This window comes from Plecotus auritus (assembly GCF_963455305.1).
Source record: "Plecotus auritus genome assembly, chromosome: 4".
NCBI classification, from domain to species: domain Eukaryota; kingdom Metazoa; phylum Chordata; class Mammalia; order Chiroptera; family Vespertilionidae; genus Plecotus; species Plecotus auritus.
Genome location: NC_137775.1, coordinates 50511338 through 50524356, shown reverse-complemented (window position 1 = coordinate 50524356; position 13019 = coordinate 50511338).

Below are 13019 nucleotides of genomic sequence, written 5' to 3'. Positions count from 1 at the left end.
TTTGTGTGAACTAATATAAATTCAAAGTAAAGGAGCAGAGGGGAGAGCAAGAGAACCGGATAGAACAGCCGGATCCGGCCCGCGGGCTGTAGTTTGCCCACGGCTGCTCTAAGTTCTTTCAGGAATTACTTTCAAGTTAACTTGGAAACTAGAACTATTAAAATAAATATTCTTGACTGCCTATACTGGCTTTACTGCCATTCAAATATAATGAGAGATTAAAATTGAAGCTTTACCAAGGTGTCAAATGTAATATGTGCTATATATCTAAGTGAAGTGTCAAATCAAATCATTTATTTCAAAAAAGGTGGTTGAAACAGGTTGAGAATTTATTTTATCTTTCTGGATCCCCTCATCCTGGGAGTCCTGACTAAAGATCTAGATATAAAATGTGCTAGAAAATAAAAATAATTTGTCAATAGGCTTTTTGAAAGAAAACTGATGTCCTCTATGATTCTTGCCATCCTCCCTCATCTCTTGGAAAAGGATGGGATAGGGAGACTACTTCTTTCATGTTAATTACAGAGACAAAATTTCTAAGGCTTCTTACAAAAAGTTTGGGATACATCCTCTGCATTTTGGAAAGAAGAGTAAGCAGGTTAGAGGTTGTTTAAAGAGCTGCTTGAGAAGGAGAGCAACTAGGAGATGTGATGGCTTCTAGGGGCAATTGGACTACCTTTCAATGGTAGGTCAAATTATCCAGGAGTGCTTCCAATTGGGAGAGATAGAATCCAAATGGAAGGGATAGTGAACTTAGAACTTTTAAAATCCTACCTAAGATAAATTCCTGGAAAGTATTTAAATATTCTAGAAATTATGAGGAGGGGGTTATTTGGCAGGGAAAGGTATCTAAAGAAGAGGCCATCAGCTGAAGGGAAAGTACAACCTATATCCTCAAAGTTTCAGCTGGAGAGTACCATCAGGAGAATGTGTTCAGCACAAAGGACAGAATCCACAATATGATCTCTATTTAAGCATCAACCATGAACACATAGCAAATCATCTCATACCAATGACCATTCCTGTCAGAAATTTTACTGATCTCTTCCTTTAATTGTCTCCCTTTCTATCACATCCCCACTCTCTAGCTATGAATGAGTTAATATGGTTATTATAAGGGCAGGGAGGAATGAGAATAGAATACCATACCTACCATCCCAATTACAAATTGACAGATTACTGTGGGCCTACACTGTAGAATGGGAGAGGAATTGCTGTTAATTCAGGTTTGGCATCATGGTAAATTATATTGTTTTCCAACATTTGTTTGTTCCCCTTCTTCCCTTTTCTTATCTCCCACCCCATTGTGGGAAGTATAATTCCTCACCTCACTGATGTTGAGGTGGGCCATGTGAGGTTCTGTGGCAAATAGAATGTTAGTAAATATGATGAGAGCAGAAGCTTTAAATAAGGTGCCTGCAGGATTTGTAGTGCTCTCTTGTACTTCTGTTATTTACCATGGAAGAAAATGTTCTGGATAGTAGCTGGTTGAAGAATGATGAAGACAGGTGAGAAAGACCTGAAATGAATGAAGCCTTGGATCCAGATTAGATCAGCTGAGCCTAGGAGAGTTCAGAAGAACAAATCCACAATTCTGAGAGAAATAAATACTGGCTCTGCCAGTCACTATCATGTTAGATATATTTCTAATGCAGCAAGAAACATATATGCATAGCCCATGGACATAGACAATAGTGAGGTGAAGGCCTGGGGGAGTGTGGGGTGCAGGGTATTAACAAGGGAAGAAAGGGGACATCTGTAATACTTTCAACAATAAAGATAAATTTTAAAAAAACTATTATAAGCATTTTGATTGCTATAGATTGGCCATTCTAACTTTTTGAGATTCTGTTAATTTAATACAACTAGAGAAAATTTCACCATCTTTAAGTGAGGTTTAAAATTTTGAGGCCAAAGACTGATATTGTTTTCAAGGTCAAGAAAAAAATTTTCCACTTACTGCATGTTGAGAAGACAATGAGAAAGAAGATTTAAGTTGTATATTATTAACTACCACAAATTGCATTTGTCTATTTTTCTAGTTTCTAATATTTTTCAGAGTAATAAGCCCTTTTCTATTTCAATACATAAACATGGATAGTACATGCAAGAATACACTATTTTCAAACATTTTCCACATCCTATAAAGAGGTAATATGCAAATTGACTGTCACACCCTCACACAAGAAGGCGTGTGCTATATATCAACCAGGCTGGCAGGGGAGGACAGTTGTGGAGCCATGTGGTCACAAGATGGCTGCCACAAGATGGCCAGCAGGGGAGGGCAGTTGTGGGTGACCAGGCCCACAGGGGAGGGCAGTTAGGGGTGAACAGGCCAGCAAGGGAGGGAAGTTTGGGGCGACCAGGCCTGCAGGGGAGGGCAATTAGGGGCAACAAGGCCAGCCCGGGAGGGCAGTTAGGGGGGACCAGGCCGGCAGGGGAGGACAGTTGGGGCTGACCAGGCCTGCAGGTGAGGGCAGTTTGGGGGGACCAGGCCTGCAAGGGAGGGCAGTTATGGGCGACCAGGCCAGCAGAGTAGGCCTGTTGGGGATGACCTGGCTGGCAGGGGAGGGCAGTTGGGGGCAACCAGGCTGGCAGGGGAGAGCAGTTGGGGGCAACCAGGACTGAAGGGTAGGGCTGTTGGGGGTTACCAGCCTAGCAAGGGAGGGCAGGTGGGGGCAACCAGGCTGGCAGGGGAGGACAGTTGGGGGGACCATGCCTGTAGGAGAGGGCAGTTGGGGGCAACCAGGCCAGCAGAGGAGGGCAGTTATGGGTTACCAGGCCAACAGGGGAGGGGAGGGGGTAACCAGGCTGGCAGGGGAGGGCAGCTGAGGGGGGAACAGGCCTGCAGGGGAGGGCATTGGTGGGGACCATGCCTGCAGGGGAGGGCAGTTGGGAGCAACCAGGCTGGCAGTGGAGGGCAGTTATGGGCGATCAGGCCAGCAGGGTAGGCCTGTTGGAGATGACTGGGCTGGCAGGGGAGGGCAGTTGGGGGCAACCAGGCCGGCAGGGGAGAGCAGTTGGGGATGACCGGGCCTGTAGGGGAGGGAGGGCAGTTTGGGGGGACCAGGACTGTAGGGGAGTGAGGGCAGTTTGGGGGGACCAGGCCTGCAGGGGAGGGAGGGCAGTTGGGGGTAACCAGGCCGGCAGGAGAGGGCAGTTGGGGGTGACCAGGGCTGCAGGGGAGGGAGGGCAGTTAGCAGCAACCAGGCCTGCAAGGAAGGGCAGTTGGGAAGGCCCAGACCTGCTTGGGAGGACAGTTGAGGGAGACCAGACCTGCAGGGGAGGGCAATTGGGGGTGACCAGGCCTGCAGGTGAGGGTAGTTGGGGGTGACCGAGCTGGCATGGGGGGGCAGTTGAGGGAGACCAGGCCTGCAGGTGAGGGTAGTTGGGGGCGACAGAGCCGGCATGAGAGGGCAGTTGAGGAAGACCAGGCCTGAAAGGGAATGCAGTTGGGGGCAACCAGGCCTGCAGGGGAGGGCAGTTGAGGGGGACCAGGCCTGCAGGGTAGGGCAGTTGTGGGCAACCAGGTCAGCAGGGTAGGGCAGTTGTGGGTGACCAGGCCAGCAGCGGAGGGGAGTTGGGGGGGATCATGCCTGTAGGGGAGGGCAGATGGTGGGGGCCAGGTCTGCAGGGTAGGGCATTGGGGGTGACCAGGCTGGCAGGGGAGGGCAGTTGGGGGCAACCAGGTCGGCAGCGGAGGGCAGTTGGGGGACCATGCCTGCAGGAGGGAAGTTGGAGGGGACCAGGCCTACAGGGGAGGGCAACTGGGGTGGACCAGGCCCACAGGGAAGGGCAATTGGGGGTGACCAGGCCATCAGGGGAGGGCAGTGGAGTGGACCAGGCTGGCAGGGGAGGGCAGTTGGGGGGTACCAGGCCAGCAAGGGAAGGCAGTTAGGGTCGACCCGGCTGGCAGGCATGGGCAGTTAAGGGTGACCGGGCCTGCAGGGGAAGGCAGTTGGGGGTGACGGGGCTGGCAGGGGAGGCTGTTGGGGACAACCAGGCCTGCAGGTGAGGGTAGTTGGGGTGACCAAGCCGGCATGGGAGGGCAGTTGAGAGAGACCAGGCCTGCAGGGAAGGGCAGTTGAGGGGGACCAGGCCTGCAAGGGAGGGTAGTTGAGGGGGACCAGGCCTGCAGGGGAGGGTAGTTGTGGGCGATCAGGCCTGCAGAGGAGGGCAGTTGTGGGAGATCAGGCCTGGAGGGGAAGGCAGATGGTGGGGACCAGGTCTGCAGGGTAGGGCATTGGGGGTGATCAGGCTGGCAGGGGAGGGTAGTTGGGGGCAACCAGGCCGGCAACAGAGGGCAGTTCGGGGACCATGCCTGCAGGGAAGGGAAGTTGGAGGGGACCAGGTCTGCAGGGGAGGGCAATTGGGGGTGACCAGGCCATCAAGGAGGGCAATTGGAGTGGACCAGGCTGGCAGGAAAGGGCAGTTGGGGGGGACCACGCCAGCAGGGGAGGTTAGTTAGGGTCAACCTGGCCGGCAGGCGTGGGCAGTTAGGGGTGACCAGGCCTGCAGGGGAAGGCAGTTGGGGGTGATGGGGCCAGCAGGGGAGGCTGTTGAGGGCGACCAGGCCAGCAGGGGAGGACAGTTGGGGGTGATCTGGCTGGCAGTGGAGCAGCTAGGCATCGATCAGGCTGGCAGGGGAGTGGTTAGGGGGTGATCAGGTTGGTAGGCAGAAACAATCTGGGGCAAGCAGGCAGGCAGGCGAGCGGTTGGGAGCCAGCAGTCCCGGATTGTGAGAGGGTTGTCCAACTACCGGTTTAGGCCCAATCCCACAAGTTTCTGGATTATAGAGGGTGCAGGCTGGGCTGAGGACACCCTTCCCCCAGTGCCCGAGTTTCGTGCACCAGGCCTCTAGTAAATCTATAATTAATGGGCAAGTAAAAATAGAATATATTTTTTTCAAATTTACAATGTCTAGAACTAACTTAATAAAGATGCAACCTGAATTAGTTTCATTGTGTGTAGAATAATGCTTTTACAAGTTTACTCTTTTCTAATGCTACGGATGAAATAAATAATCAAAAAATCTTTATAATTCAGTTGAACTTGATACATATGTTGCAGGCCCTTACATTTCACTTATCATCAAGAATTTATGTCAGAGTCCAACAATGAACCAATACTAGAATTTTCTTTAGGTATGTAATAGTAAAGGTAAACATTTTTGTTATAGACATTAGCTGCTGATCCTATACTGATACACCATGCTACATTAATACATCTCATATGATCTGTCTGGTGGCAACCTCCTCTTTAACAGAGCAAAAAATTCTATAAATTGTTTTCATCAAATCAGCCTCAGCCCAGGCTCATTTCATAGTAGATAATAAGGTGATGTTAATCTTTTTATTTCTTTCTCACTCTAGCAGATTACATCTTGTTTTAAATCAAACACAAACAAAATCTTATAGGAAACATAATTAGAAGTGGAATTGCTCTAAAGCACCTTTGTCTCTGGAGGAATCTTTTCATCCTCTGTGATGTGCTGAGATGTATCTAATCTAATGATCAGTGCCACCAAGTAATTGAATATCCCAGAATTTGAACTGCTAGAGAACCTATGCATTTTACTTGTCTTATTTTTCCCTTTAAATAAATAAAAGGGTAAAATAGACCTGCATGACACTAAATTCCCGCTTTTAATGAGAAATTGCTTATATTTTTAGTGTTCATTCTCAAGGTTATATATTATATACTTGAAGTATACTTGAAAATGTAGTTACTCATCAGAATGAATACATGCAGTGTTAAAAGGAATTTTAAAGTAGCTCTAGAAATTTTAATTCTACACCTTCAAAAAATTTTTGCATATTTCTTGATTATGAAATAAAAGTGTGTTTTTTTAATTATTATGGTCACTAAAGTGATGACACTACTAAGATCCTACCCTTGTGGAAAATAAATTGAAAAAATTCCAAATGCAATGTAATTGAGGAGTTTCAACCTATTTTGATGTATGGATTCTTTACATTTTGCTATGTTTACCCTCAAAAAAAGAGATTGCACTTTTCTACTCCTGCTACAAAAAATTAACCACAATATAAGAAATTAAAGTTGGTTAAAGTCACTTATTTTAGGCGTAACACAGATGTCCTTACTACATCTGTGAGACTGTAAGAGTATAAAAATTATAAAGCACTTGAAAACAGACCTTCTTTTGACCTCAGATCTTCTTTACATTATCTATATGTTTTGTGAAGATTGATAGCTCATATATAATATTGCCTTTCATGCAATTAGCACAGCTATAGTCTAAAATTCCCCCAAGGGAGCAACAATCCCGTCTCCAAAGACAGCTTGGGAGAAATACAGTAGCAAGGCAAGCTTTCTTATCTCTAGGATCATTCAAAGGCTAAATGAGAAAATCTGTGATTTAAAATAGCTGGTTTCCAGCACACAAACTTGCTGATGGTAGTGAAGCTCCCTAATTAAGTTATAGGCTTGGCACAACATGGGAAGAAAACCATTCCTAAGGAGCAATTCTCCACATGTTAAGTTTCAGATAACAGCCAGGTAGTTTAGAACTTATTTATGAAATTTATTTGAAGGTGGTGAATTAGAACTATCCTGAGCATGAATATGTCATTCTGCCCGACTCATTCCTTTAACCATGCAAGCTGAGGGGAAACTTCAGAGAATTATCTTCAACAATGTCATTAGCACAGAGTTGGCAATCCCCATAGGTATGTCCCTTTACACATAAGTAAAAAAAAATAAATAAATATTACACACTTGCCTACAGGTGCTCAATGTGGTAAAGCTTTACTCCCTCACTCTCCTGGTGCCATTTTTGGGATCCTCTTGTCCCTGCATTATTCTTCCAGGCCATTTTCCTACTTTCCTTCTTCATACCATTCATCTTTGAATCACAGGAATTTGAATAACTGCAGTCATTGGGTATATATGTGACTCCTGTTCTTGAAAGATTTAAGTTACTCTTTATGGTCATTTCTTCTAATATTATTCTTGCTATATTTCTTTTTTTCATTATGTATATATATAGAATCCTTTTGTTACCCATTCTCTCAAGTCCCCTCAGCTCCTCCTCCAGATTTTTTTCCTTCATCTGATATCAGCTTTTTACTTCCATACTCATGCCCTGGATATTGACATTATAAACAAACACAAACCCTTCATCATCTCAGTTTCATGCATACCACTTTCCAATGGTTACTTTTTATCTCTAGCTCACTCCCTGTAGTATTGCAACTCCATCAGTCCTTTCACACCCACCAGGATCTACAATCTATTGATGTGACTACCATTTATCAGACCTCACTGCACTTTGTCATTATCTCCTAGCCCACTTTGATTCCATAATCCATCAATAAAATTATTCCCTTACATTATACTTTCAACCCTCTGGACACTCTTTCATATTTTGTACTGACTTTTGCAAAACCCCAACCCTGCTTAAATTCAACTGTTTCCTGTGACCATGTACACATGTAACTAAATATGGCCATAGAATAACACACTACCGTGTTGACCGTTTACACTTTAAATACATTTCTATTCATCTCAAGTATGAAATCTATAGTGTTTCATGTCAATCATATGAAATTTCCCTGATATGTTCACTTTCCTCATCAATATTTGGTGATTCTGCTACCATTTTAAGGGTAAAAATTTATTAAAATAGAACATCTACAAGTCCCCACACCACCTAACTATATGTAGTATATCTTCTCTCCTTTTACTGTAGACAAAATGTTCATTATCTCTAGCTAATACTGTGTGCATTAATTCTCACCCCCTCTTGCATATTTAAAAGCATGGCCTTCACCCTTCTTGCACTTCTTAGCACTTCCATATACTGTTACCATGCCCCAAGCCATAACCACTTCTCCCTAAGATTATTATAGTGGCCTCTGAATTTGTCCCTCTGCTTGCAGCATTGTCTCTTTATCATTTCCCAGTTCACGTTACTCTTTTCTTTCAACCATTCAGTCGCTTATAAGAATAATCAGATCCTGATGAGGACCTATGAGGCTTGACTTGATTTTGCCTCCCATTTCCTCTTTGACCACATCTCTCCATTATTTCCTCTTAGTGCAATGGCCTCCTTCACTACTCCTTGCACACTCCAGGCAAGCTTTGACCTACAAGTTGCAAATGTGCCTGCTCTTGCTCTTATCTTGAATACTCTTCGTACAAACAATATATTTTACTTACAAACAATAATATGTTTCACCAATTTTGGTTCTTTGCCCAGTTTACAACTTCTTTAAGAGGCTTTTCTATGTCTTAGTCATTGCTTCATTTTTCTCCATAGCTTCATCAATATCTGATATATTATTTTGTTATGCTTATTTTATTGATCATCAATCTCTACCCACTAAAATAGAAGCATAGATAGAAAGATGCTTTTCTATTCTTTTTCACCAATGAGGGCTTCTGGTTATATGCCTGGCACATATAGACATTCAGTAAATAATTAATGTTGAACCAATGATTGAAAAACATTCACTGATTGGGGTTCCCCAAGAAAAAGAAAATTACAATATACTTTTCATGGGATATATTTAGTATATGGTTCCTAAAGAAATATTGGAATGCATTAAATTCCTCTTGAAAACTACTTTTCGATTTTTATCTGTAATAGAATTCCAAATCAGATCTATGATCAGAATATTAGAAAGATTTCAGTAGTTCTGTCATGAGTTGTTTTAGAAGAATTTTTCTATAACTAAGTTCTAATCAAGGCTTATAACACTCTTTAAGTCTCCATTTTATTGAAAGTGAAAACTTGGCCCCTAAGTGTACTCCATCAATATTTCTGTCTTTAAATTTGACTGTAAATTATCTGGGGCAAAGAGAGGAAACTTTAGGATTAAGATAAAGTGACATTTTCACTAAATGTATAAGTAATTTTTTTTAAGAAATGCACAAAAATTTCATTATATCTTCACTTAAGATAGACCATTTTTATAACAAATTTCTACCTATTATGTACAGACCAAAAGTGGTTTTGTACATTTGATCTATGGACAATAGCCTAGTTATCCTATGTCTTGGTTCAAGAATAAAGCAGCTTTTTTTTTTTTTTGAACAGTTCAATATTCCCATGAGTCAGCTTCTTCCAAGTCCAACTCCTTCCTTATTTTATATTACAAATAATTCTTACTTCTATCAGTATGTGCCCATCATATATGCAGATTAACACCTGCAACCTGGATTAATTTTATCATGGCTGGTGAATGAAAGCATAGCTGGCTTCAGTTGGCATACTAAAATCATTGGTTTATATGCTAAAGTCATTTAGCCTAGGGTCACAAATTCAACCTTATGCACTTCCAAAGGGATTTACATGCAGGCTTAGCAAATGGGTACATCTTTTTAAAGTGGCAAATAAAGAAAAATAAACATAATTATAGTATATAGTTCATATTTTGTACTAACATGTCTTTATGTTCTGAGAAAACAATTAGATTTGAATTTTACAGCATTCAGATTAGAATGATCTTGATAAAATCTTCTAACCTAAAAACCAAAATAAAATTTAAAAAAGCAAAATTCATTCCAGTTATCTCCCACTATTTGAAAGTTTGCATTATGATGCTTGACTTTTATAAAAGACCAATATTAGTACATATTTATGCTAATCAAAAAAATACCCAGATAATTATTTTGACAAAACAGTCAGAAAGTGAAAATAGCATTCGATGTTTGTTTTGTAGCAAGTCGTTACAGAGGCAGCACGTACCTGGAGCAACAAGCCACACTGCCATGCTCACTGTGTATTTATCGTATAATCCCTGCTTTACTGTTTGTGTTATTTTAGGTTTTATGTGTTACTTGGTGTGATGTGGTAGGTTATTTTGGGAGTCTTGGAATGCTCAAAAAATTCCACATAAAATGAATGGTAATTGCTTCTTTGCTTTATGCCATTTCAGCTAATGAAAGGTTTCTTAAGAACATCCTTCTTGCCAGAGCCAGTTTGGCTCAGTGGATAGAGCATCGGTCTGTGGACTGAAGGGTCCCAGGTTCGATTCCGGTCAAGGGCATGTACCTTGGTTGCAGGCACATCCCCAGTGGGAGGTGTGCAGGAGGCAGCTGATCGATGTTTCTAGCTCTCTATCCCTCTCCCTTCCTCTCTGTAAAAAAAAATCAATAAAATATATTTTAAAAAAAAAAAACAAACATCCTTCTTTGGGATAGTGTGGGAAACCTCTATTTTAATTGGAGGTAGATGTGATGGATTGAAGCCCGATAGCCATTTTAACATCTCTCTGGAGTGTTTTCCTATATTGCAGGGGCTGGAATTCTGCATTTTTCCATAATTTTGGCCATTTGATGTTGGGGCTGTTTTTGTTGTTTCTTTTGTTTCAGCTAGCAAAGACAGTTCTGAGGGTGTCTGGTTTTCTGTGGCAGCATTAGCAGAGATATCACTGTGTGGTCACTTGATTCATTTATTAAGAATTATGTAGGACATTCATTTTCCCAGTGACTTTTTGCAGATGTTTCTAGAAGCTGTAGTTGTAACAGTGGCTTTCTGATCATGGGAACTTTTTGAGAATGGCCTTTTTGTTTTAAGTTTTCTGATCTTGATGTGGCTCCATGAGTCACAGAATGGCTTTAGATATCAAGTAGCAGGTTTCTAATTTTCTCAATCACAGAAAAAACATGAGCTCCTGTTGTAACTCTATTCTTCAATTAAATCATTTCTGTAGTGTTATCAATGGCTTATGCCATTTAATACTCTGAAAGAAAACTTCTGTGTTTCAACATCTAAAGTGAACTCATTCATCTAAAATACATGAGGAACTTCTAAAAAATTGCTCTGAGGAGAAAATAGATAATCTAATTAAAAATAGACAAAAGACACAGAAATTCTCCAAAGACTATATACAAATGGCCAACAAGAATATGAAAATACACTCAGTATCACTAATCACGAGAGAAATCAAAGAAATAGCATCTCAAAACCACTATTGAGGGCCACTAGTAAAAAGAAGAAAAAAAGTAGGAAATGAGTTTTGACAAGGATGTAGAGAAGTTGGAAATTTGTATACTGTTGGTGGAAATGTAAAATGATACATCCATTATGGAAAACAATATGGAGGCTCCTCAAACTACTAAAAATGGAATTACCATATAATCTACCAATCCTATTTCTGGGTATATATATATCTAAAAGAATTCTAATCTCAGATATTTGCACACTCATGTTCATTGCAGCATTATTCACAATAACCAATAGGTAAAAGCAACCCAAATATACATCAACAGATGAGTGGATAAATAAAAATGTATATATGTATAATGGAATATTATGCATCACTACAATGGAATAAAATCCTGTCACATACTACAAAATGGAAGAAAGTAAAGGTCATTATGCTAAGCAAAATAAGCCAGTCACACACACACACACACACACACACACACACACACACACACACTCAGACACACACACACAAAAAAAACGTATGATTCTATTTATATAAAGTATTAAAAGTAATCAAAATCATAAAAACAGAGAGTAAACCAGTAAAAAGATAATTGCCAAGAGCTGGGGGAGAGGGAAGGGAGAATTAGTTTTTTAGTGAGTAGAATTTTCTGTTTTTTCGAGGCAAAAAAAAATAAATTCTAGAAATTTGTTGTACAACCATGTAAATATATTTAACACTACTGAACAGTAATACTTAAAATGGTTAAGATGATACATTGAATGTTATGTTTTTTACAACAATTAAAATGTCCCCATTCTCTGAAACCTTCACTATTTTATAATTGTTAAAAGTCAAACAAAATATCACATAATATCAAATAAATAGGACTTTCAAGAAATGTCTGCTATATATGATACAAAGAATTTTATCAAGACACCAATAATTAAATCACAGCTCCGTTTTCAAGAAAGTTTCATTTTTGAGAGAAATAAATGTAGGAAATTATAACTCCCTCTTATTCAAGTTTAGAAGGGACTGTGATTTTAGATTAAAGTGAACTCAATTATTTTGGCATCTCCAATCAATAGTGAAATTGGAATCACTCACCAATGGCCACATCAAAGTCGTGAGGCATAAGACTTTTCCTCTGTATAGATTTCTAAAGTTTCATGAGGCTTTTCCAGTGTGAGAAATGTCCAGAATTGGAGAAAAACTACACCTAAATTTGGAAAAATAAGAGGAGCTATGAAAGTTTACCATAAGAAAGATGAAGATAACTTTGCTTTAAATTACTTTTATTACAAAAAGCCAATATCAATTAGATATATTCAGCATGCATACAATATACCCAGCAAAAACTCAGTTTCTGACACAGTTCCACAGGGATCGGGCCTAAACCGGCAGTTGGACATCCCCCGAGGGGTCCCAGATTGGAGAGGGTGCAGGCCAGGCTAAGGGACCTCCTCCTCCCCCCATGCATGAATTTCATGCACTGGGCCTCTAGTTGTATTATAATTGCCTGTAGTATTCAGTACAGTAACATGCTGTATAGGTTTGTAGCCTAGGAGCAATAGGTGATACCTTATAATCTAGGTGTGTAGCAGGCTGTACTATCTAGTTTGTGTAAGTGCACTCTATGATGTTTGCACAATGAAATTGCCTAACAACACAATCATATATATAAATAGGATGGTTCAAAAAGTAGGTTTACAGTTGTTTATGTGGAAAATACAAGAATTACTAAGTAAGAATATAAGAATAAACTCTGTTTCATATACTCACAACTGTAAACCTACTTTTGCTCCACCTTGTACATACCAAACAAACAACAAACCCAAGACATACTAAAAGGCTAAAAACCAGACCCAAAAGAACGACAGGAATTTTAAAATTGTCAGACAAGAAATTGAAAATCATATGCTAATGACTCTATTGGATAAAGTAGATAGCATACAAGTAAGAAGAGAGATGGAAATTTGAAGAAAGACTCCCCCCTCCAAAAAAAATAATGCTAGAGACCAAAACATTATAACAGAAATAAAAAGTATATTTGATGAGCTTATTTGTAGAGTGGACATGGCTGAAGAAAGAATTGCTGAGTTTGGGGATATCTAAATA